General features: G+C 32.0%; 1 protein-coding gene across 2 annotated transcripts in view; it reads right to left on the bottom strand.

Annotated features, from left to right (window-relative positions):
- The window catches only part of Ntan1 (N-terminal amidohydrolase 1), a 245,208-nt gene that overhangs the window by 85,617 nt on the left and 133,342 nt on the right, over nt 1-26,249 (bottom strand). The gene's annotated exons all lie outside the window — the stretch shown is intronic.

Here is a 26,249-nt window from a genome sequence, read left to right on the forward strand (position 1 = left end):
ATGTATGCAATATTAAAACGTTCAAAATATTTGAGTAGAAGATTTATAGAAAAAATCATTAAATAGATATTATTATTTACATAAAAAATAAAATTAAGCAATAAAGTAAGAAAACTATGTAAACAAAAGGAGAGTGAAACTGATTTCTAGTCAATACTCCATTAGTAATAAGATCTAACACATAAAAGAACTATGGTAATGAATTAGAAAACAAATTACAAAAACAAGAAATAGAAAATGTTTTTTAAAATAAAAAACTTTTACATTATCCAATGTCTGTTTTTAAGCGCACGTGCTCATCCAATATGGATCTATGGGATGACATCGAGGCACAAGTCCCCATGTCTTGCCATACTGGTCATGGGGTGTTTAAGTATTACATAGCACTAGAGGGGAGAAGGTGTTATAACGTTATATATATATATATATATATATATATATATATATATATATATATATATATATATATATATATATATATATATATATATATATATCATCATCATGTGCAGCTTTATCAACCGTTTCCAATTACGGTGCAGCCTCCCTTATTTCAAAGTTATTCTATGTTCTTATTATTATTCTATGTTCTTATTATTATTCGACTATGTCTTAGTTATACGTTGTTGTAATAATTTGCGCTCATTTGCGCCCATATTTTTCTATTTTGTGCTATTCGAGACCACGTTGTTCCTGTTAATTTTCTAATATCATAATCCCATCTGAGATTTGGGCGCCTCTTTGGTCTCTTAGCGTTCCTGGGGTACCACATAGTTGTTCTAGTGGTCCATCTGTTATCTGTTCTTCTTGCCATATGTCCTGCCCATTGCCATTTCAGGGATTTTATTCTTTGGATTACATCAGTCACCTGATATATATATATATATATATATATATATATATATATATATATATATATATATATATATATATATATATATATATATATATATATATATATATATATATATATATATTTGAACGTGGCGTTATTATTATTTACAATTAGAAAGATCAAATTTCGAATTTGTAGGAAATGGGTTAGCTAAAGTAATTTCCGAGATATTAATGGTATTTACAACATGTGCGTGAAAGACAATACTTGCTTCAAATTGTAAAATTTAGAAATATAAAATTCTGTAGACCAAAAAGTAGTCCATTTAGATTACTAGACAATTCCCCGTGTGAAGGCAAGCCGCTCTAGTAGAATACCTTCACAGTTTCTCCTGCTAATCGTAAAAGTCGACAAATTGGAGCAGCTGTCAGCTGATCATTACCCAAGTCCTATCTTGTCTCTGCGTGATAGTAAATACTCCCACCTATCATACGACATCCACTCCGACCCGTCATATACGTCCTAATAGCCAAACCTATACCCAAGGAGAAAACCTTGACGAATATAAAAACCAGTGGAGGAAACCACTGAAAACAAACGGTTATGCATAGTGCAGGTGGCTATGCATCATCGTAATATACCGTCTCCCCAACCTCATGGTGTAACACCATCGTTCCAAAGAAGTGCATGGTCCAGGAGTAACATAGTAAGCTATATGCGATGCCCAAGGGAGATAGCGAACCCGAGGGGAAAATAGCCTTGGCGGGGTAAGGGCTCACTGACCCACTGGACCGATCAACACGACCCAACTCGTAGAAAGAAAGATAAGAAAGAAAAAGAAATATAAAAAAGACTAAAAAGGAAGCAGCCGGGATAAAGGAGAAAGTAGAAGAGAAAAAGTGAAAAATTGATAAAACTCAAGACACAAAAAGCTAGAGCAGAAAAGTGGAAAATATTGGAGCTAGAAATTGAAGCTCTATGGTCAAATAGAAGAGGCAATCCAAAGGAGGTAACACCGAAAAAGTTTAAGACAGCAGAAACTACTGCTGCTAAAGGAAATAATCGTAGTATTTGTATTTTGAAGTGGAAAGACAAGACAGAATTCAACAAAGTATGCAGATCAAACTGTTGTGCATAGATGTACTGACGATATAGAGAAACTAATAGCTGTAATTTAATACAACAACGCATTAAGAAAAACGGTGAAGTGGTACAGGTAAATAGCGATTGCACTGATCTTCGGTAGTGTTTTGGTTAACACCCATTTTTTTTATAAATCCATAGTTAACCAATGCATGTCTGTCGCCGATTAAAAAAACCATCTTAGAAAGTCAGAAAAAAAAGAAAGCAGCGCGCATAAAGTTAGGCGCTATTGTAAAGGATATTCGACAAAAAAGTTAAAGGACTTATTCCCAAAAATAAAGTTCCAAAGGTAACCACATATTGTGGCAATTGTAATGAAAATCCGCACTACTGTTTGGACTATTTCAATGAATGTCATAAGTAGATTAGTGTTTCTAACTAATGTTTTTCTAATTTTATTTACTGTTTTACTGCTTTTTCTGATGTTTGTAAGAGTCTTATTAGTTATTTTGCTTTGGATTTTAACAACATTGTATACAAATGTGTTAAAAAATAAAAAATCCAACATCTAAAAAAATACACCCGACAACGCTGGCTTAGGCGACAAATAATTTAAACTAAATAGATAAATCGATGGCATATGGGGTACTTCCTATGGGACCGGCATAGCACTTAACGTGTTATTATTGTTTAATTTTTAAGATGTGAAACGTAGTACAATCAAAATCGCCAAAATAGTTCTCGTCATTATAATTATCAAAATTATCTACCAAATCTGTACGATTATAATCCGTACCAATTATAAACAAACAGATAAAAAGTCAGTAGGACGCAGAAGAACATCGTGGCTGCGGAACCTAGGAATATGGACAAAAATGACGTCAATTGGTTTATTTATAGTGGCAGTATATAGAGTAATGTGGTAGATAACATATATAGAGGATAGGTAAGATAGATAACATACATTATGAAAAATATGATTTATTGAACTTGGCAAACAATTGGAAAACAATTGAATTATTATCATGGAAATTAGGAAAGCTATGGTGGAATGTATAATAAAAGACAACTGTCGAAAGCAAAATAAAAGAATGCACTCTCCACTGACTGAAATTTTTAGACGATCAGAAACATTAGAAGATGCTACCGATAATATTTCAAATTTCTAATATGTCAACTAAATTAGAAACTATTTGTCTAAATAATAATAATACTAAATAAACTAAATAAGAAGTAGAGATAGGACATATTTTTTAAGTAGTTTAGTTTGATTATTAGATTGGCTTTTCAATACAGTCTTCTGAAGTGTAAGGGAGATTCCATACATTTAACTAACAGATTAGGTAAGCTATTAATATTTTAACTTTAAAAGAACTCCTAGATATAGATTTAGGTAGATTATATCATTATATAACAAATATAACAATTGGACATAACATAATTTTCAAACATATTATCTAAACCAGGTCAAAACCCCTTAAATCAGTCCTTTATCTTGCAATGACATTTTGCACAATACTTTTCGTCTATCACTCTTTAATTTGAACCTTGGATTGTAGAATTTTATTAAAAACTATGATAATTCGAAATTAAAAGAAAGCATAGATAGAAATTATGTTTTCATATATATTATCATTAATGTAATTAATTAATTAACTAAAACTGCGATTTTCATTTTTTTTTCTGTGCTATTTGTAACAGAATGGCACAAATATTAATGCCAAATAATTCCATAAATTCTACTAACTATATTTTTAAAACGAACAAAGGCTAAGATACTTAAAGAAAGAACGTATTCAGCAATAAAGCTGAAAATTTATACTCATGATATCGGGATTAAATGCTACTTAATATTTTACAAGCAATGCAACCGGTGATACACAGCATCTACTCTGGTACCTACATGTACTGTCAGAGATTAATAGTCATGATTTGTAACAATTAATCATAATTTACTTTTATGACTGTTCGTTGTAACAATGAAGTAATTTATAACAGCTATATTGACTAACAGTGAAATCAGTTGATTGTTTGAATTATTAATCGTTATTTGTCGGAAGCAACAACTTCTAAATGGAATCATATATTACATAAAAAATAAAGTTTATATTTAAAGGTAATGCTAAATTTGATCAAAACCACCAGCGTAGCTGATCAAAGTTTTTTGGAGAAGACACTACTATAATCTTAAAAAGAGTAGCCTATACATTGTGGCCACTAATATTGAGATAAAATACAAATAAGGGTATCATGTATGATAATATATATCAACTAAACATTTTATTTAAGAACCTGCCAAGAAGTTTCAGACTATTTGGTCAAAATAACATATTAACAGAGGCAGTTGAGTTAAATGACAGAAAATACAGAAATTGACCAGAAATTTGACAGACAAAAATACAGAAATTGACCAACGTTTCACAGCTACCAGTGAAAATAAATATGGATACCCATTACATGCAAGGCAAGCACGGTGTTTAAATTCCAAAAATTCGACCACTGTAAACCAACCTTACTCAAAGTGAGTCAAAAAGATAAACCTCAACATATAATGATGGGTCACTCTCTACCTAGGAAAAATTTGAAGAAATTACGGAAGAACTCTCAAAAGTAAATTGGGATATTGTGGATATCTGTAAAGTTAGAAAAAAAGAAAGAGAGTTTGATTACACTCCCATCAGGTCATTTATATTACTACAAAGGAGAAGAAGAATCGACAGTGCAAGGCATCGGTTTCCATATTCAAAAAATAATTGCCAATGGAAAAGTATTAATAAACCAAATCTCAACAAGGTTGGTAGGTCTTAAACATCGAAATAAACTGAAGATATATCCTAAAGATCATTCAGGCATACACCCCTGTTACAGGACATTCAGACCAAATATTTTACGATCAAATATCCTGTGCAATCAAGCAAGTCCTGACCACTCTTGAATAATAGGTGGCGATTTCAATGCCAAAATAGGCACTAAGGAAGACCCTTCTGAAATAATATTAGGAAATTTTGGAAGCGACGGCAATAATAGGAGCAGACAATAATTAATCGCCTTTTGAAAACAATCTCTATCAAATGAACAGCTTCTTTAAAAAGAAAAACAGAAGATGGAAAGCACTGATAGAAACACGTGGAACGAAATCCACTATTTCTTAACAAACAAAAAAGAATTATTTAAAGACCTACATATGTTGAATCAGTTTTATACAATAAATAAATAAGAAACAACCAAAGAAACGGACAACACCACTTAATATTTAGGAGTTCCAAAAATATGTTGAAAATTCACTGCGAAACACATTAACAACAGACATCAATATATTGAACAAACAAATAGTCAACACGATGTGACCTGCTCAAACTAACTAGTGCCCAACAAACAAAAAGGATCAAAAATTAAGTCAATCAATTATGTCAATGAAAGGAGGTAGTATAAGCAAAGCAGTGCTAAATAAATAAATAAGATGATCAGGAAGGCAATAAAAAGGCACAAGAAACTACAAAACAGAAAAAACTAAACAAGCAATAAAGTAAAATAGGGGCATGAAAGATTTGAGAAGAAGCATGCAAAAGGGAAAAATAACAATTAACAAACTAAGAGGAAGAAACTACAAACAGATATGAAATTTTAACAATAGTTGAAGAATTTTACACAGAGCTATATAGATGAAGAAAAAAAAGATAGAAATACGTAACCTTCAATTACATACATATAATTTGATAATTGATTTTCTTCATAGTTCTCTATATTCGTGCAATCTTCACCCAGCACAATTATTGCGTGCCAAATTGCAACCAAGCCATTTTTTCTAAATCTACATTTTAATATAAAAAACAGTGATTTTCATAATAATTTGAAATAGAGTAAAAAAAACGCACTTTAGATATGTAACTTGGAGGATATCTTCTATAGCTCTATAAGAGCTGTTTCTTTCTGCACATATGATGGCTTTTATATAACATATAAAGCCATCAGAAATAGATGAGATTATATATGTTCAATCTAGTGGGTGTCTCGAAAGAAGGTTGAGGTTGTGAAAAAGAGTTTTTTAACATATTACTTTGAGAAGAATTCACTACATTGAGTAGATGGCATAAATCTAAAAACAGTGTGGGAGGTTTTTCTCCCACATGTAACCTAGAAGAACAATGGGATGCACTACCTACTTTATAATACGTAAGGGATGGGAAGATGGGCTCCCATATTGTAAGTCCCATTGCCTTACAAAAGAAATCATCTACAATCGGAATCTACCAATAAGTTCTCGATTGCATCCTGTGCGCATTCATATTTATCATACTCAACCTGCAAATACTCACGGCTAACTTTCAAAACGTAATCAAAATCAACCAATATCTGTAATACAAATACAGTGACAAATAATTGCATTCTGTGCAGACTCTCTCTTGAATTTGAGAGTGTCCATTGTTTAGACAAAAAGAAGCAGCAAATAGGTAATAATCACAAGACAAAGAAAAAAAGATTGCAACGAAATAAAGGTAATTGTAAATCCTTGGATTTTTCACAGAAACAAACCAAAAAAATACAAACCAAAAAAAAATGGTTGCAATAACCGAAAATACTTTTCCATCCTCACAAAAATACTAACGAATATAACAGAAGAAATGTCAAATAGCATAAGAAAACCTGAAACAAGTAAACAAAAAATATGTCTTTCGGCAGACGACTGGATATCTTTAAGTATAAAAGAAATACCCGGCTATACTCTGATTGTGATAACCGCAATGAGATCTCTAGCAAAAGAAAATCTCTACAAGGAAACAGTTTTTCGACAGACCAGATATCGTCTTTCGGCAGACGACTGGGTATCTTTCCAGATAAAATAAATACCTTAACAAATAGTTATCAAAATCGACAAGGCTCCTACCACAAGAAAAAATAAATTAGACATGAAAAAGAATATGGAATAAATCTATCTACTAGCAGATAACTCTAAACACACATAAAAACAGAAAATGAAGAAGACAATTTCGTTTGATGGACCATTATGTTGCTTTCTGCATATACGATGGCCTTTATATAACATATAAAGCCATCAGAAAGGGATGAGATTATATATTTTCAATTTAGAACTCGCTGGTTTCTCCCTTATAATAAACAAGTAGACTATATAAAACTCAATTTAGAAATAAATAATAGCTAAAGGCTAATATACATAAACATATATACATCCAAATATAATAAAATATAAAGAGCTACAATTTTAAATATTATGTGCTACAAAACCGATACGACAACCAATATTGAATGAGTTTACAAAAGGTACCTAAACGAATTTCTGTAAAAAGACAGCTGTTTTTAAAACTAAACATTAAGAGACGAATGTGGATATCTATATCACACAAACCAAACCGCCCGTCTACAAAAGAAATTTTGAGTAGGGATGCTAAAATATGAAAGAAAGAACAATGACCTTAACAGATGATTGCTACTTAAATACAATACAAAGAAATATAATGATCTTATCATACACAACGTTTAATTGTTATAATAATGATGTTATACAAAATGCAATGAGAAGAAAATAATTATATTATATTTAGCAATAAAATCAATTTAAAGGTAATATTTATAAACACATGTTAATAACAATTAGCAACAAAGACATAATTATACTATAAAGTTTATAGTATTAAAACGAAAGTAAAATGTTAAAAATAAAGTTCAATTAAAAGGTTCAAATCGCGATACAATATGAAATAATTTTACACCAAGTAACCGTACTGGATCTATAACAACAAGATATGGTGTATTGTACTTTACCCCAATGGAGTGATAGTACCAACCGCTATTGAAAAGGACGTCTTCATCGACATACAGGAACCACAAAGTATTGATGACGGAGCAGAATCCACCCATACTGGATGGAACGACTATCTGTAACTTACCGAGTAGCCTCAACCCCTACTGGATGGAACCACTGTTGGTTACTAAGTGACTGATATTGACTGAGTGGCTCGGCTGTTGGGCCAAGAGTTGTTTTGTTCAAGCTGACGCTAGGTGTGGGCGATAATTACACAGCGATCTGCACTTTTAATGAAAGCCATTCCATTTTTCTATCATTCTTTGTTAATTTACAATGTATGAAAGAATAATCTCGCAGGTTTTTATACGTTTTACATCTACTAGTAATGAAACCTTTGATCATATACAAGCAAATCACTTGCAGCAAGATCTTACTGACTACGAACTGATTATGTATTAAAATTATACGATCATAGACACTAGAGTCACATCTAGACTTTCAGCATACTAGTGTTAAATTCTATTACGGCACATTAAATACCCATTGTTATTTACTGTAGAAAGGAACCAATAATCCGCTTATATCTTGGTACAGTATCATATTATAAGATCAAAATGCAGTTGAGTTAATGGGTAATGAGTGAAATGACTCATGCCTATGCTGAGTAAAATAACGTTTTGTTAAAATAACATATCTACTACAATATTGTAGTTTAAATTAGTGTGATTTACAATAAATATTTAATGTTTTTATATTTAGGCATATAAAAACCAGAGACGGAATGCAAAACAAACTATAAAAACTCTTGGTGAAATAACTAGTGATAAGATAAAATAGTTTATTTTAAAATACAGTTAATAAAAAATCTCGTCTGAAATACGCATGTTATATCTATTATTTATAGTCGTCAGACAAGATTGTGGTGTGTAATAAGTTTTATAATTTTTAGGGTAAAAAACGGTGTTATTCAAATTTCTTAATATCTCATTCAGCTTTTTAAATATATTCTCAATAGAGTCCTTTCCCTATAAATAATGAGTATACTTGATATGAACATAGGGCACATTAATACGAAGTAAGTTTGCCAAAAGTTCTTACTTAACACCCGATAGACTTTTTATATGCTACTGGTATAACGACGCCTTAAGGCGACGTTAAACCAGTTTATAGTAACAGTAAGTTCTGCGGAAGCTTACTTACTATACTGAAGGTTCGCCTCTACATTTTTACTTATAGACTTAGAAGAATTACCCTCTGGGTCTTTTTTTTGTCTGGTATACACTTGGTCTATACCCAGGGATTGGACAACATGCTATCAAGCATGCTATTTACCAAGTCTTAGTATATTTTTCATATAAACAGTAAACTTTTTGTTATATTAAAATATAAACTCCCCAATACCGATTAACACTAGAATAATGGTGAAGTTAATTTGATACCAGTTTTTAATATTAATTTTAACAGTGAATGACAAGTCATTAGCTGTCAAAGTCATGTGTGTTTTATCCAGTATCTTTCTAATAAGCTGTAAGGTTTAAATTGTGTAGATATAAAATATTGAAAGTTTGTCGTGGACGGGAACCCTACACTTGCGTATAGAGTTTTATAAATACTAAAAAAGTGTTAAAAATACTAAAAACGAAGTAGACAATTTTCTCAAATAGTTAAGTGTGAAAAACAACTGCGGTATTTAACAACAATAATACAGCGACATTAAGAGTATTTTAAAAAGTTTCTAAATGAAGAACACCAGAGAGCAGACAGAGGATGCGGAATCCCAAACGAAAATTTATTACCGGGATTAACGAGACATGAGGTTGTCGAGGCGTTAACTAGGATGAAAAATAATAAGGCAGTAGGACCTGATGGAATACCTGTAGAGGTTTAGAAGGCCGTAGGAGAAGAGGGGGTTAATGTTTTGTGGAAAATGATGAGTAGGATATATAAGGAAGAAAAGATGCACAATGCATGGAGAGCGAATGGCATGGTTTCATCATATACAGATAAAGGGTACTCTAAGAAATATAACGGAATAAAGTGAATGTTACACACAATAAAAATTTGGGAGAGACATCCATAAAAGAAGAACTGTTTTGGGTTTATGCCGGAAGGAGAACAACAGATGCGTTGTTTTTTTTTTAGACAGATGATACAGAAATACGGCGAAAAGAAAAAAAACTACATTTGGAATTTATAAATCTTAAGAAGGCGTACAACAATGTTCGTAAACAAGACCTATGGAGATGTATGAGGGAGCGTTCACCAAAGTAAGGACTTGTGTGGATTGACCGAAAGTTTTTCAGTGATGGTTGGTTTGCATCAAAGCTCTTTATGGAGTCCCTACCTTTTTAATATTTTTATGACTATACTGACAAAGAAAGTAAGAGAGGGGGCTCTTTGGTTAATGCTGTTTGCCGATAAGCAAGAGAAACTAAAATGGTTGCGGACATCGAACTGCCTGGAGAAAAACTAAGACGAGTAGGAGAATTTAAATGCCTGGGCTCCTATATAACGAAAAATGGGACACTAGATGGAGAAATTTTCCACAGGGTACAGGTTGTAGCGTTTAACTGGAAGAAAATAAACGGAGTAATCTGTGAGTGAAAAATCTGGCTAGGACTTCAAGAAAAGATATACAAGAGTGTGGTGAAGCCTTCGTTGGTGTACGGCAGTGAAGTGTGGTCTGTAAAGAAGATTTAGGAGAAGAAGATAGGAGGTAGCTAAAATGAAAATGTTACGGTGAATGTTGGGTAAGAATAAAAGGGACAGGATCAACAATGACTTGATTATGTAAAGAGCCGGGGTGACTATAGTTTCAAAAAAGATTTAAGGGCGAAGACTGCAATGATTTGGTGACATTAGATATAGAAATAAAAACTATATAGGATTAAGGATGAAGAAGTTGATGAAAAGAGACGTACAGAAAAACCAGGGATAACATGAAAAAAATCAATTTACCAAAAATCTGTACGATGTAGAAAAAATATTTTAAATAAAAAATGTAGCTAAAATAATTTTGAAAGTAACTGTTTCTTAGCGCTTTTTGGGCAAAATGAACCATGAACCTTAAAGCGACCGACGATTTTGAAAATCAGCTACGGGCGCGAAATAAATTTATAAAATAAATTTGTATCAATTCGACAATAAAAATTTGATATCTTTTGATCAGAGTGTCCTATCGACAAAAATTCTTAAATCGGTTCATTTTACACAAAAAAGTGCTAATAAACATTTTCATCTGATTTCCATTCCATAAAGTAAGTTAGATATGCAAAGTGTTTTTTATAAGTAAAAAAATTGACAAAATTCTATATGGTCTAGTTTTTGTTGTGCATCATGTTAGAAAATTTCAACTTTAAATTTTGTAAAATTTATTTTTTTAAATTATTATGCAAAATCTGTTAAATCGATTTTATTGAAATTTTTTATGAGCCACGTCTTATCGGTTACCACGGAGGATAACGTGACAAAAATCCACGATCCACGATCTGATAGACTGCCTACTAAAAACTCGCGAGGTAGCTGAGACAGTAGGCATCTAAAATGTCCAGGTATGTCATATCCTGCATAAAACTTTGGGCATAAGAAAGCTGTCGGTGCGATAAGTGCAACCGTGACACCACTTCAGAGCAGTGTTTGGCGCTTTAAGCGTAAGCTGAAGGAATTTCTACATTGATTTGTAACCGTCGATGAAGCATGGATCCACTGGTACACACCAGAGGCCAAGAAACAGTCGAAACGGTGGACGGGAGCCAATTCATGTGCTCCGGCGAGGGAGAAGACTACCCTCTCATCCAGAAAGGTAATGGCCACTATTCTCTGGGATTCACAAAGGGTAATCGATCACATAGAGAAGGCAAAACGGTCACAGGACTCTACTACTCCGAATTATAGCGAAATTATTCGAAATAGACTACAAACTGTTGCCCTATTCACCGTATTCTCCAGATTTGGCCCCATGTGACTTCCTTTTGTTTCCCAAACTTGATGGAATTACTCCCCTTAGATGTCATCCCCGCCATTGAAGCCTACTTTGCAGACCTCGAGAAAATGTATTTTTAGAGCATTATATTCGTAGAGCATCGCTGAGTTTATCGCTGTATCGGGCTAAAAGGCATTAAAATTTTTATTTTTCTTTTTTAGGCTATTACTTCCTAGTATTACTAAAGTTATCACAAAACTTTTTCTGCAAGAATCCGAATGCCACATCTCGCGTCCACCTTAAAACAGACCCACCCTGGTATACTGGTCTCATGGTAGTTTTATATAATTTTCCGTTCAGTTTCATTGTAATCTTTCTCTACACCTCTTGTTTTCTTTCATTTAATAATTATCCTGCATCTCAGATTCTAACTACAGCTACTTTATAGCATTTATCTTCATTTCTTTCCCTAATACTTAGTTATACTGACCTTAGATACTTAAAACTATTATTTTATAAAATTATTTTAAAATCCAAAGTTATCATCTTATTTATAGTATAGAATATATTTATATTTATAGTATAATTCTTCTTCTTCAGGTTCCTTTTCCTATCGGAGGTTGGAAATCATCATCGCTATCTTAATTTTATTGGCCGCGCTTCTGAATAATTCTAATGAGCTGCAACCGAACCACTCTCTCAAATTTCTTAGCCAGGATATTTTGCGTCGTCCTGGGTTTCTCTTCCCTTGTATCTTCCCTTGCATAATTAATCTAAGTAATACGTACTTCTTGCCCCTCATTATATGACTCAGATAGTGAATCTTTCTAATTTTAACAGTTTTTATGACTTCACATTCTTTCTTCATTCTTTGTAACACCTCTATATTAGTTACTTTTTCAGTCCACGATATTCTGTGGATTCTCCTATACCACCACATCTCAAAGGAGTTTAATTTTTTGATTTCAGACTGTTTTATTGTCCACGCTTCCATGCCCTATACTAAAGTAGAAAAAACGTAACAACGTGTAGCATTCTTGTGCGGATTTCTAGATTAAGGTTACGGTTGCAAAGTAAGTTCTTCAATTTTATGAACGTGTTTCTTGCCATTTCTATTCTAGATCTGATTTCTTTTGCTTGATCTCCATCTTCGGTTAGCCACGTTCCTAAATATTTATATGTTGTTACTCTTTCGATCGATTTTTTTGAGAATATCATTGATTTCGTTTTCTTGAGATTCATTTGCAGTCCGTACACATGCATTGTATACATGTTGTATTATGTACTGTAGATCTTCCATATCACTTGCAAATATGACCGTATCGTCCGCATATCTAATATTATTAATGCTATTTCCGTTGACCAAAATACCTTCCACAATATCCAATTAAGCTTCTTGAAATATCACTTCACGTTGAATAAGAGTGGTGAAAGTATGCACCCTTGTCGAACTCCTCTAAGTATACTTACTTCCTCTGTCAGTTCTCCTTCGACCCTTATTCTATATAATTCTATATTTAAATAAATATTCTAAATACTCTGTTTTTGTGCAACTAAGTTTTCTAAAACGTAGAACAAAACCATTTCCTTTAAAAAATTATCTTCACTCTGCTAGTCTTTGCTCTAAATCCCTTTTAGTATTTCCTACTATCACTACATTATCAGCATGCACCAGGAAATATCACGCTGTAGTTTTCTTGTTCTTTGATTTAACACCCCAATAAATAAGTAATAAACACTGAGTTCCAACTCAATCCACCTTTTGCATGAGATTGGCCGATTTTCTCACACGTTGAATGTCATAAGTCATAAGACAGTTTGTTTGATTATTTTTTGCATCTTTTGTGGATATGCCTGGCATAAATCCACAGTAATTACCGGATATCTCTAATGCTTTCCACATTTCTCAAGTGATATCATCTGGTTCAACGTCTTTAGCTTTCTTTATTTTTTAAGTGCTTGAGCAAATTTCTAGTTTGTTATTGGGTGATCAATTGTGTCTTAAATTTTCGTTTAGTAAACCGTTAAATTGGTATATATGAGAACTATATTAACCTTAAAATATACAGAACACACATCACATTTTAAATTATAAAATATCTGTATTCTCTGTTCTTTATTGAAATCATAATCGAGAAATTTACAATAATAATTACGTAGTTTAATGTTTGTTTATATTTGGTTTGGAATATGTTAATCATAATTTGAATATTATCAAATCCATAAAAGCAGTTTTTGTTAACAAACATTTTGAAGAAGTGAAAAGATAAAACCATTAACACATTAAATTTCCAATATCGATTTAATCCATCAATTTCTAATATATCGAGACACAATAAAAATGTAAGTCTTTGTTAACGTCAAGATTTCTACATATTTGTTTATTGGAACAAAATTAATTAGTTCTTATTTTAGAACCATCGTTAAACAACAGGAAATAATATCTGTGTTTTATTGGACGTAAGTGATAAATATCCAAACCGACATAAATTATTACCCAAGAGAAAACAACAAAAATTCTTGTCAGTTGTAGTTATCATTGTTTCAACACCAAGGAAGGTATTCGGTGATAGGTGATAAACCCATGTAACATTTACATTTTGTTCTTAGCATTAAGAGAAAATTCGGATACTCAAATAAGATTTTATTATACCGTATTCGTCAAAACAAAGAAAACAAAAAACATATATTTTTTTTAATTTGCTTAATAATTTATATTCAGGTTTGTTAGATATACTATAATCATAGGTACAGTTAAAGTATAATACTTGTAAATTGGTCTAGGTGTTGTTACAATTAAAAGTTAACATTTTTCCTTAAATTATCAAAACATTTTTAGTTTTCGGAGTTTCAATATTATAAGTATAATCCACATAACGATTCCTTTTTGTAAGAAAACATTTTTAAAAGCAATACTAATTTCAAAATCAAAACTAAGAAAAACTAAGAAAATAAGAAATAACTGAAAAATTTTTGATAAGAAGCTGGCTCAAAAATTTAGACAAATATTGCACTTAAAGCAGCAAGGTCGAAATTTAAAAGTATAGAAAAAGAAGATAGACACAATTCTTTAAACGTTTTAATCTTTATCAAGGGTGGGTGTTGCAAGAACCAAAAAAAAATTAATTTGGGATCGCAGTCATCTTATTAATCTTAATGGAATTTCTAAAGAAAACAATAAATCTGGCATATAAATCAACGTTGGTATCAGGTGGAGTTTTTTATATTCGGTGAATAAGAAGCAGTCTTTAAATATATTTTAAGGGACGAAATCCTGAACTTACATAAGACCTTACACGGACAATCGATGCCCGTGTACGAGTTTAACACAACTACGTATGTGTCAGCCAAAAAATGTTTATTTATAATATATATTTTAAATAAATAAAAAATAAAAATAAACTAAGTGAAGGTGGCCAGATATGGCGAAAATTCCACCGAACGATTGCCTGTATAAGCAATCCCACACTTACTGACCAAGGGCTTCGGGCGGATGAGTTGGTAAAAGGAAGGGCACTCTAATGTCCTGCGTTAAGAAATTGGCACCAAAGGCGAATGAATCAAATAAATGGTCAAAGGCATAAGGAGGCAGAAGACAAGGAGAAACCACTGCATTAAAGATCCAATTGGATATCTCTAGTACAATCATTATGGGAATGAGTACTAAAAGAAAAAAAGAAATTGATCATGGGATTCATAGCCCAAGATCCGGCAGGGAAGGAACAGACAAGGACTCACAGGTCGTTAACCAGCGAAACTCTTGTCAAACATCGAAGCAAGACAAAGTAAAATTATCAAAAGCAAAAATAGGTACGTGGAACGTCAAAAGCATGTATCAACCTGGTAAAATGCATAACAGCCTTCAGGAAATGGAAAGACTAAATATAAATATATTAGGAGTAAGCGAAACATGGTGGCCTAACTCAGGATATCTTTCAACAAAAACCGGTACCTTATATTACTCGGAAAACATTGACAACCAGCATAGACGTGGAGTACAATTATTGTCGATACAGAGGTCAACAAGTCAATAGAGGGTTTTGTCCCGATTTCAGAAAGAGTGATGCTACTACAAATAAGGATATTGATCCAAATTGATCGAAGTAAATGCGCCAACGATGGATGCAACAGAAGATGAAGTAGAAACATTCTACCAACAAATTGAAGATGCACTGAAAATGACAAAGAACAGGGAAATCACGGTAGTTATGGGCGATTTCAATGCAAAATGGGAGATCAAGGATTAGGGGAACGTAACGATAGAGAAGATTGTCTTATACAATCCTGCCAAGAACAAAGTCTAATAATCACAAACACGTTCTTTTAATTGCCTATAGGACGGTTATATACATGGCGCTCATTAGCAGATAAATTGGAAAAAGTAGTAAGAAACCAAATCGATTATATAATGATTAGAGAGGGATGTCGTAACACTCTCAAATCAGTTAAAACATATCCAGGAGCATACACACATCACAAGAGTTCGAAATTAAAAGAGAAGTGCGACAGGGGTGTGTATTGTCACCACTACTATTTAATGCATACTCTGAAGAAATTATGAACGAGCTCTTGAGGGAGAAACAGCAGGAATAAAGGTCAATGAAACACCAATTAACAACCTTAGGTATGCGGGCGATACTGTCATAATAGCAGACAACTTTCAATAACTCCAAAAGCTAATGAACAATATAGTTGAGTATGGAGAAGAATATGGATTATCAATAAACATTAAAAAAACTAAATTTATGAGGATATCAAAAACCCAAGATAATGATGAAAGCCTGACAATTAACGGTAAAACATTAGAACGAGCTGAAAACTACAATTATCTTGGCACAATAATTAATCACACAAACGATTACATTACTCCAAAGAAATCAAAGTTCGAATAGAGAAAGCACGAACAAACTTCAATAAAATAAAAAAGGTACTTTGTGCAAGAGAACTGAAATTATACTTGAGAGTTATTCTGGCAATGTGTTATATTTTCTCGACTCTGCTTTACGGGATAGAAGCATAGACACTTAACGCGTCGACTACTAAAAAGTTGGAAGCATTTGAACTGTGGGTGTATAGAAGAATCCTGAAGATATCATGGACCGAGCATGTAACAAACAACGAATTCATGGGAAGGATCAACAAAAGAATGGAAATATTGGAAACCATCGAGACACGAAAGTTGCAATACCTGGGGCATATTATGCGCAATGAAAGATACAACATATTTCAATTATTTTACAAGGGAAAATCCAGGGCAAGAGAAGTGTAGAAAGGAGAAGAATCTCATGGTTGCGTAACTTGAGGGAATGGTAGGGATGCACATCAATCGAACTATTTAGAGCGGCAGCATCTAGAATCAGAATAGCCATGATGATTGCCAACCTCCGTCGTGGAGATGGTACGTAAGGAAGAAGATTGTAAGGGTACGTTTATATCTAACACTTATTGTACAAAATTTGTATCAGATACAAATCTTTACAATGTAAACAGTGAGAAATCTCTTTCAGCGATATATATTTTAACTATCGGCAATTTGTGTCGACTATCTATGACGATAGATGCACTTGTTAGTTCGAAATTGAAACACTTATTGCAAAAAGTTAGATGCTACTTCACTTTTTATACAATATGGGTGATAAAAAGAGTGATTGAAAGCTAATGTGGAACCATTAACTAATTTGTACCAATATAAACTTGAGTTCTAAACAACGAGTTCTGAATTATAAATTATAGGATAATAAAAGAGCAATTCATAAAAACAGATTAAACAAATATATTGCTTATAAGAAAATAAAACAATAATTTAGTATTACAGTGGAGTTACAGCAAGTCATTCTTTTAACTAATCACTTTTATGTATTTGGTATCTTACTTTAATATAATGGTACCAATTTTACAAGCAGGTCTTTCGAAATCAGCAGGCTTGATTCTAATAAAAATATAAAATCAATTGCCCAGACATTAACTGATTAGAGAAACCGTCTTCTTCACGTTTGTTTCAAAATCCACTGTCAAATCCACACAAAACATTTTTCTTATTTTTCATATTCAGAATAATTAAACATGCCCCTAACATAAAGGCAGTAGAATTAACAATTATTTAAAGAACCTCTCACCTGCAGATAATACAAATTACTTTTTGTGAAAACTAGCAAAATAAACACAACGAACAGATAAATATGCCAATCGGGAAACAAAATGGCACATCTGCTAAAACTGACATAAGCAAAATAAACTTTTACAAATCATCTTTACAATGACTTTCATCTGCATCACAGTGAAGTCTCAGTTGAAGAAGAATCTATCCATGAAGTCATGATTACAACATAGCAAATAGCTCGACCTATTAAAAGTTTTAAGTAATTTGAAATCAAAAAAGTAATTGATAATTTGGTACGTAAAAAGTCACCAGGATATGCCATAATATTCAGTTTTTTACTAATTCTATACGTCTACTATTCGATGGACGCGTAAATTAAATTAGTACGAGTAATATAGTACGAGGTAATTATAACTATTCCTCGATCCCCTTCGACACCTTAGCCTTAGACTCCTAGACAGAAAACAAGAAAACGAAAATCATTTTTACTCCAGCAAAGAAATAATGAAATGAGTCATATGCGTGATATCGTAAGTTATCCTATAATTTAGCTGTCCTTATGAGTTTTACCAAGAATCGTATCAGTAGCGCAGAATTTATTTTTTATTTAGCGAATAGCATATTAGGAATACATAATTAAGAGTAATATTTTTATAAAAAACGTTAAATTGAGTATTACAAACAAACATCTAATATATCAATATAATCTAGAACATTTTTGGTCTCATTCAGGAATTCCATCTTCTTAGTTTTTCTTCCAGTAGTAGATCCAGTACTGATCAGAACCCGCATTTGCATATCTTCGATTTTCTGCGTTTATTATATTCGATTGGTCTCTTGAGTATACAATAAAATGATCTATCATGATCTATCTATTACTGTGTCTGGTGAATTCCAGATCCTTTTGTGTATATCTTTTCGAGCGAAGTTAAAATTATACCATGGATTCCAAAGAAAATCTAATATGACAAAGAAGTTACTTTTGAAATCAGAGCATCAAACATATTTAAAATTTGCTATTTCTCAAGCACCAAATTTTTTTATTTTGTTGGACTGTATTATCAATTTTGTTCTATACCATGCAAGTTAAACGTTTATTGTGTATTCCAGTTCTTCCTTTGACGGAATGTTTAGTTATTTATTAACGCTTATAAAATGAAAGTATTTACTTCGTTTTGTAGTTTCGGCAAATTGCTGATCCATCTTTTGAATCATCTGTTGTGTCTTTATTTTGCTGTGTAAACACATTTCGGCATGTCAGAACATTGAATAATTCCGGTATTAAATAGATTTCTCGGTTTTTTTACACTGAAGAGAATTAAATTTTTCTCAGACATAAACTTCGAATTTCTATAATTGCGTTTCGTCCTGTTTACTGCCGTAAACACAATACGTAGAATTAATTGCGGGGAGTATTTGTAACAATTTGATTTATATCATGCATGACTCGATGTATAACTTCTTTTAAATAACGACGTTTTACATTTAATCTAATATATTATTTTAATCTAATATATATTTTTTTATAATATATATATTATATATTTTTATGTTTTTTATTATTTTTTGTCGATCGGATAGCCATGCGGGCTGGGCGGCTGGCTTCTCCTTCGCTTCAATGCGAGAGATGTCAGTTCAAACCCCAGCTCGGTGTACAGAAAACAAAAAGGCTAACGCAGCAGTTTAAAATTCTAAATGAACCTGCGGCTTAGTCTAGAATAGCTGGTATCGGATCGGCCTATGGTGGAGCAGTACGGCAAGAGATAAGGGCTTGCGGCTCGGTGATACTCCTCCATAGATCCCTACCGGAAGGGCGTGTGCCGCCTAAATACCGGGTATATATATATATATATATATATATATATATATATATATATATATATATATATATATATATATATATATATATATATATATATATATATATATATATATTATTTTTATTATTATAAGTAGATATATAATATTCTATTGTTACAATGTAAAGTGACCAGCAAAGAAACATATTTCCTCACGCGCCGCCAATGATCGAATTCAAAATTTCCGAGAATGCATCAGACACCTGATTTCTGCTACTTTTGAATACTTACGACGCGTGATTTGTGATTTATAGTTTAATTTAGTATTTGCCAGACTATTGTAACATATAAATAACAACGCAAGGGATATGCACCTACGTCCGTCGATTTTTGTTGTGATTACGCATACCCGGTTTATTTCTTATAACATAAACTAGATAAAAATACACTGACTGTGTATAAAATGGGGTTTATCATTAGCCTTCGTTATTAGAGTTTCACAAAACTCCATTCTTCGAAAGTAGTCGTTTAGATAAAGCTGCTGCGTTTTCAAATATTTAAAATTCTTGTAACCGTGCTTTTTTCATACTTCCGTTACAGTAACATTGCTAATATTTAACTTTCTAGCAACGCTTCTACTTGAACGTGTTGAATCTACCGCGATTGTTGCACAAATTTGTATATATCGGTATTCTCTTTCCTCAACTTTTTCTGGTGACATTTCTTGAGCATGATATTTTCTGAAATTTCTGAGGCAATAACAACACTCAAAATTTTTAACAATATTATGAACTGATTATAAACGTTAAGAAGACAAAGCTTATGATAATTAGCAAGAAAAGAATAACAGAAGGTCAACTCTACGTCAACCAATCCCCTGTAGAAAGAGTGACGCACTACAACTACCTCGGCACCATAATAAATGAAGAATGGACCAACAACCAGGAGATTAGAGCACGCATCGGAAAAGCTAGATCCACCTTTAATCGGATGGAGGCCTTCTTCAAAAGTTACAACCTCTCTCTTGATACAAAAGTAAGAATGCTGCGATGCTACGTCTTCTCTGTCCTTTTTTATGGTGTTGAATCGTGGACCTTGAACGAAATTATAATCAGAAAACTGGAAGCATTTGAGATGTGGCTATATTCAGAGACAGTTAGTGGCGGGGTTGCTATTTACGTCGATAAAAAATATGAAGCCCAGCAATTACAAATCAACACATTAAATTTTGAAGCAGTAGCGATTACAGTAGATATGGAACGAATAATTAATATTTGCAACATATATTTACCTCCAGATCAAACTGTAGACCAAGATCTTGGTAACCTAACTGCATATATATATGGTACTTCATTGTTTTAAAGGTGAATGAAATATATTAATTTTAAAATATTCAAAAGTAGTCTTCTAAATTAATACTTTTTCACGGTCGGTAACAGAGTACAAGAAATATTTATTGTGACCTATTACCGACCGAGAATATTATTAATATTTTCTTTTCAGATTCAAGAAAAACTTTGAGCTATGTCTGAAAAACGAAAAAATTATGCCAATGAAATTCTTCAGCAAGCATTGGATTTAAGCCGAGATGGAATGTCGTTTGGAAAAGCATCCACAGAATCCAAAATTCCAAAAAGCACTCTAGTTGTTAAAATTCATAAAAAATGTAAAGAAGGTGCTACAAGTGGGGCCCAATGTGTTCTGACTGCAGCTGAAGAACAAGCCATAGTAGATTTAGTAATAAGTCTTTAACTTCTTTCAAATTGATTTTGAGGTTTACAAGAAAGCGTACTATAACTCACTATTTACTTATTTTAATCGCTAAAGACACAGCTATATGCTAAAGACACAATTATCATGGCTTTATTCAAATCACATCGGAAAAATCTATTATACAGCAAAATCACGTTTAAACTATTTAATTTATACTTAAAAAAAAGTTATTTTATATTTATCTGCAAAATATTCCTTACAACCAGATTAGTTATTTAACAATAAAACACTAAAAACTTTTGTTTTCAACTCTTCCACAAAATTTATTATAATTTATTATCACTACAGCAGAGTCGGAAGAGTGCGTTTCTCAAGTGGTCTATTTTTGATAGTTGATGAGTAGAAGTTGAGCAGGAAAGGACTGTTTATCTCAGGTTGGTAATTAAAAATTATGTCTGTATTTTTTAAATTGTTAATTTCCATAAATTTAAATAAAGATAGCTTAAGGCCTTTATTTTGAATGTGAATAATTCGAAATTGGTCATTAAAAAAATGATTATGGTCTAGAAGGTGAAGTGCGTACATAAAACCTATTTTTTTTATTATTTAAAGCTCTTTTGTGTTCTACTATACGTTTGTTGAAAGTTCTACTAGTTTGACCCTGTTTGTTTTTGGGCAGTCGCCACATTTAAGTTTGTATACCCCGCTGTGTAATTGCTTTTTCTTTTGGCTCTTGTTGTTCTTAATATATTTGCCTAAGTTGTCGATTGTTTTAAAAGCTGGTGTTGTTCCTTTCTTTTTTAAGTGTTTGGCTATTTTTGTTTATATTTCGCCTGTATGTAACCGAGTAGAGGGTACTTAATTTTTTGCTGGTGGTGGAAATACTAATTTCAGGGCTTTCTTATGAAGTTTTTGTTTTAAAATTTTGTTTATTGTATGTTCGTTGTAACAAATTTAAATTTAATAAGTTTTAAATTATAAATTTTACACCCTCAAGCTTAAATTCAAGTTCCATCATGTTCTCATACCGATTTTTATGTATAAAATAAAACAAGAAAGAAACGAATGCAAACGCGCCACTATTTAAATTAACCGTGGAATTCATGTTTAATCAAAAGGCAAGTAAAGTGAAATAATTATTTTCCTGAAACCAATTAGAATGTCACAAACTTCTCAAAGCTGCCTGAAACTAAATGGAGTGTCCGGTTGAGGCCTGTTTCAATTCTATAAATGGTAGAGTTGTGCCACTCCTAAATATCCCGTTGAGTATCACTATAGAGGATTCGAAACAGTTTATTTTAATACTTTAACGTACATACATTGCAATACAATTTTATTAGAGGTAAAATTAAGGTAAAAATTGTTTTATATTATTATAATAGATAAAATTAAAAAAAAATTACTTTTATAAGATTTTGTACGGAATATTCTAATTTTTGTTTTAAAATATGTTTTAATTACAATTAAAAGTAGATAAAAGCAATACGTGTTAAAAGTGTTTTTAACACGCGAGTGGTTTTTAGTTAGTAATATAGTTGTTATCTGTCACAACTATAATAAATAAATTTCCAGACAAAGAAAAACATTAGACACTATCAAAGATAAATTAACAGTATTTTTAATTTCAACGAAATATGTATTCCACACATGTTTCGTAATATCAGTTTTTCTGTGCTACTCTCAATATACCTATTAATATATATATATATATATATATATATATATATATATATATATATATATATATATATATATATATATACGGGGTGTCCTGACACACTTATGACTATGAAATGTCAAAAGAAGAATAGAAATTTAACGAATTACAATTCACAAATGGAATCGAAAAATCGAATTCTTTTGTCTTTCTTGATACGATGGTTTATGGCAAACTAGATACCTAATGTTCTAAGAATAGTATGGTACAGAAAATCTTCATCAAGCAACAGGTTTATTAATAATTATTCTAAAAACTTACTTCGAATGAAGAACAGAGGACATAGAAAGAGACATAGAAAATGGGCTACGGAAATTAAAGAAAATATTAAAAAAAAATAATACCAAAACGGTTTGTATATAAAGGGTGTATCACGACGAGCTTACACTATGTTTATATCCGAAACTACTTACACGATATTTATGAAAATTGGTTTTATAGTAACAGCACTGATGATGCAATAATCATTCCGAAAACGTTCCGTGATGTAACCCGAAAGTTTTCTTTTAAATAAATATACCTTTTTATAAAGAATTTTTTTAATTAAAATTTATTGTTTTATTCTAGCAGGCCTTGTATGAATGTATTATGGTTGGCATTATTTGTGATTATTGGCTCTTTTACAAAGTGATAGAAACGGCGAAATTAAACAAAGTGCGTAAATATACTTTAAATATTTTGAGATATCTTTCAACCTAAAACAAAAGTTTAAGTAACCATAATAAAAGTGAAGAGCTACAACCTGGTTGTCTATGATCGTACAAAAGATATTAAACTCTCATCGCTCCTGAAAACCACGTATTCCTCTTAAATATTGATTTACTTCGCTCCAGTAATTTGAATTGTGCCTACTAAACATTCCGTTTTTGACGTGGCAACGTCTTAAATTAGGTTGTGGCTCGGAAAAAGTGTAACGCCCGCTCACGTATGTTACAGTGAGTCACCGAACGAGAGAGAGGCCGCCGGACCGGCGAATGCCTTGCGTCTCTCTCCCACTCAAACATGATCGGTCCGCTGCGCGCGCAGCACTAGAGAATTAGGCGCGTTGAATCGGTGCGTTCTTCCGTGCTTGTGTCTCTGTCTTTCTCGAGCGTTCTTGGCGTTCAAGACACATTACAGCAGAAACACTTTCTTTCATTTCATATTTCTCCTATCATCGTCCTATCCTCAACAAAATCACTCAAATAGAAATTAGTTAAGTTTAAGTTTACATGTACAAATTTTTAGTAAACAAAATATATTTCTATAGTTAAAATTTGTGCAATTCTTATTTTCATTCAATTCCTTGTTCCTATTGTGCAATTTAATAATATTCATATCAATAAATATTCTACCGAGAAAAAGACGTTGTCACGTAAAATCTTCGCCCGTAAAACTGACTTTACAGGCAACCGATTTTTTTTGTAAAAACATTCCTACCTACTAAACATTCACGTTTTCATCGTGATGCGGTGACCAAAGAAGCGAATTGAAAATAGTTCTTCATTCCCATCCTTTAGTATTTTTTAGGTATTTACCGAAGAAAATATACAAAATTAGAGTAATTTTATGTAATTCGCATCATACGATTGGTTATATTCTGGGCCTATTCGGAATGGCTATTTGGTCGTTCGCTCAAACGTTTTTTCTGGACTTATACTTTCTGGGTGGAGTGACATAGTGACATAGTGGACAAGTGGAGTTCCATAGAGGCAACAACCCAGTAATGAACAAGCAAAGTTGCTTATATAAAGGGAGAAGAACAACAATTCTGTATAGATACCGTTGTAATCATATGCCATAATGACTGTACTATCGTGCATTTCCAAATCGGTATAGTAATCGAGTTTAATATAACTATTATCAAGACTAAAATAGTAGTAAAACTTGATCTTTAGTATTGTAATCGTCAAACTACTTGGAACATATTGAAGAAGTCCTTCATTAAAGTCAACTCGAATGACAAGATCAGTCATTAAACGGGCCCGTCCATCTTTGCCAAACGATGAAACTCTGAGATGCGTTCCTCAATTTAAATCCGCAATAAATCTCGGTGTGCACACGGCCAACAGAGTATACGCGTTGTTCATAAACCATAATCCAACCTGAGAAATATCACGGGCCAGGTCCGCAACGCTGGACACTCCATTTATCAATACCGACGGGCATGAATAAATTAACATTGTCTTAGAATAAACTGCGGGATTAAATGGCATTAAGTGATTTATCATAAAACGCCGGGAGAAAATCCAATATCCGCGTTTTATAGCTCGTCAATGTATCATTGAGATAAAAGCTATTTGCCAACTTCCCGTGGAGCGGTTAAATAGTTTAGCCTATTCTCACTCTTTTTCCAATAACGTTAGAAATACTCTTATGGTTTTTCCAGCATGAGTATCTTATTATGTTTTTTAACTTCTTTATGATTCCATGGATAGAATAATTATTTTAACTATAATATGTACTAGCAGAAACAAATCCAATATAAGAATTGTTTATTTTATACAATTACATCGTGAGAATATTAATTAAATATGAATATTAGCCTACATTAGATAAACAAAAAATAGCCTTTTGTTTTCGTAAAAAAATTTAATTAAACAGATATTACAATTAATATATAAATGAAGAATAATACTTTTGTTGTTTGCAATACATGCCTGCAAGCAACAAATATTACTGCAGTGTTAATTTCTGCATTTAACACATTTTACAAGAACAATTTATCAAATATAAAAGAAACTCGCTTTCTAATGCATTCACAACTAATAAAGATCTATAACAGATGTTGTCTACTCTCATAATCACGATTCTCTTTAACTTTATCAATATGCATAGTCTGCTTCCAAAATTATATTTTTGCATATGTTTGTATATATATTCAATAATCGGATGTGGAATTAATAGTAAGGTAATAAGACATTTAAAGAGATAAAAACGACGTAAACGAAGAAATACGAATAGCAAAATTAAAATGGATCATGGAAATGCTACTGCCGTTATTATAACTTATAGGCCAAACGATAATGCGCGAAAAGAGGATAAAGATGACTTTTTCGAAACATCACAAGAACTGTTCAAAATTCATGGATAAAATAACAAAAAATACACTAGAGAAGTACCCTCTGAAATATTAAATCTATTATAGACTATTTTATCAGCAATAAAGAAAATTTGAAGAAAATAAAATATGTAAAGGTAAAAATGAAAAAAAACTAGCCGGCTATCAGTACCTTCTTATAATAGAGGTTTTAACGTTATAAACGTCACATTTTTGTTATTCTTCTTTAAACAATTATATTCTATTCATTTCATCTTTGTCAATTTGCTATTTGCT

The sequence above is a fragment of the Diabrotica undecimpunctata genome, chromosome 6 (genome assembly GCF_040954645.1).
Source record: "Diabrotica undecimpunctata isolate CICGRU chromosome 6, icDiaUnde3, whole genome shotgun sequence".
Lineage (NCBI taxonomy): Eukaryota > Metazoa > Arthropoda > Insecta > Coleoptera > Chrysomelidae > Diabrotica > Diabrotica undecimpunctata.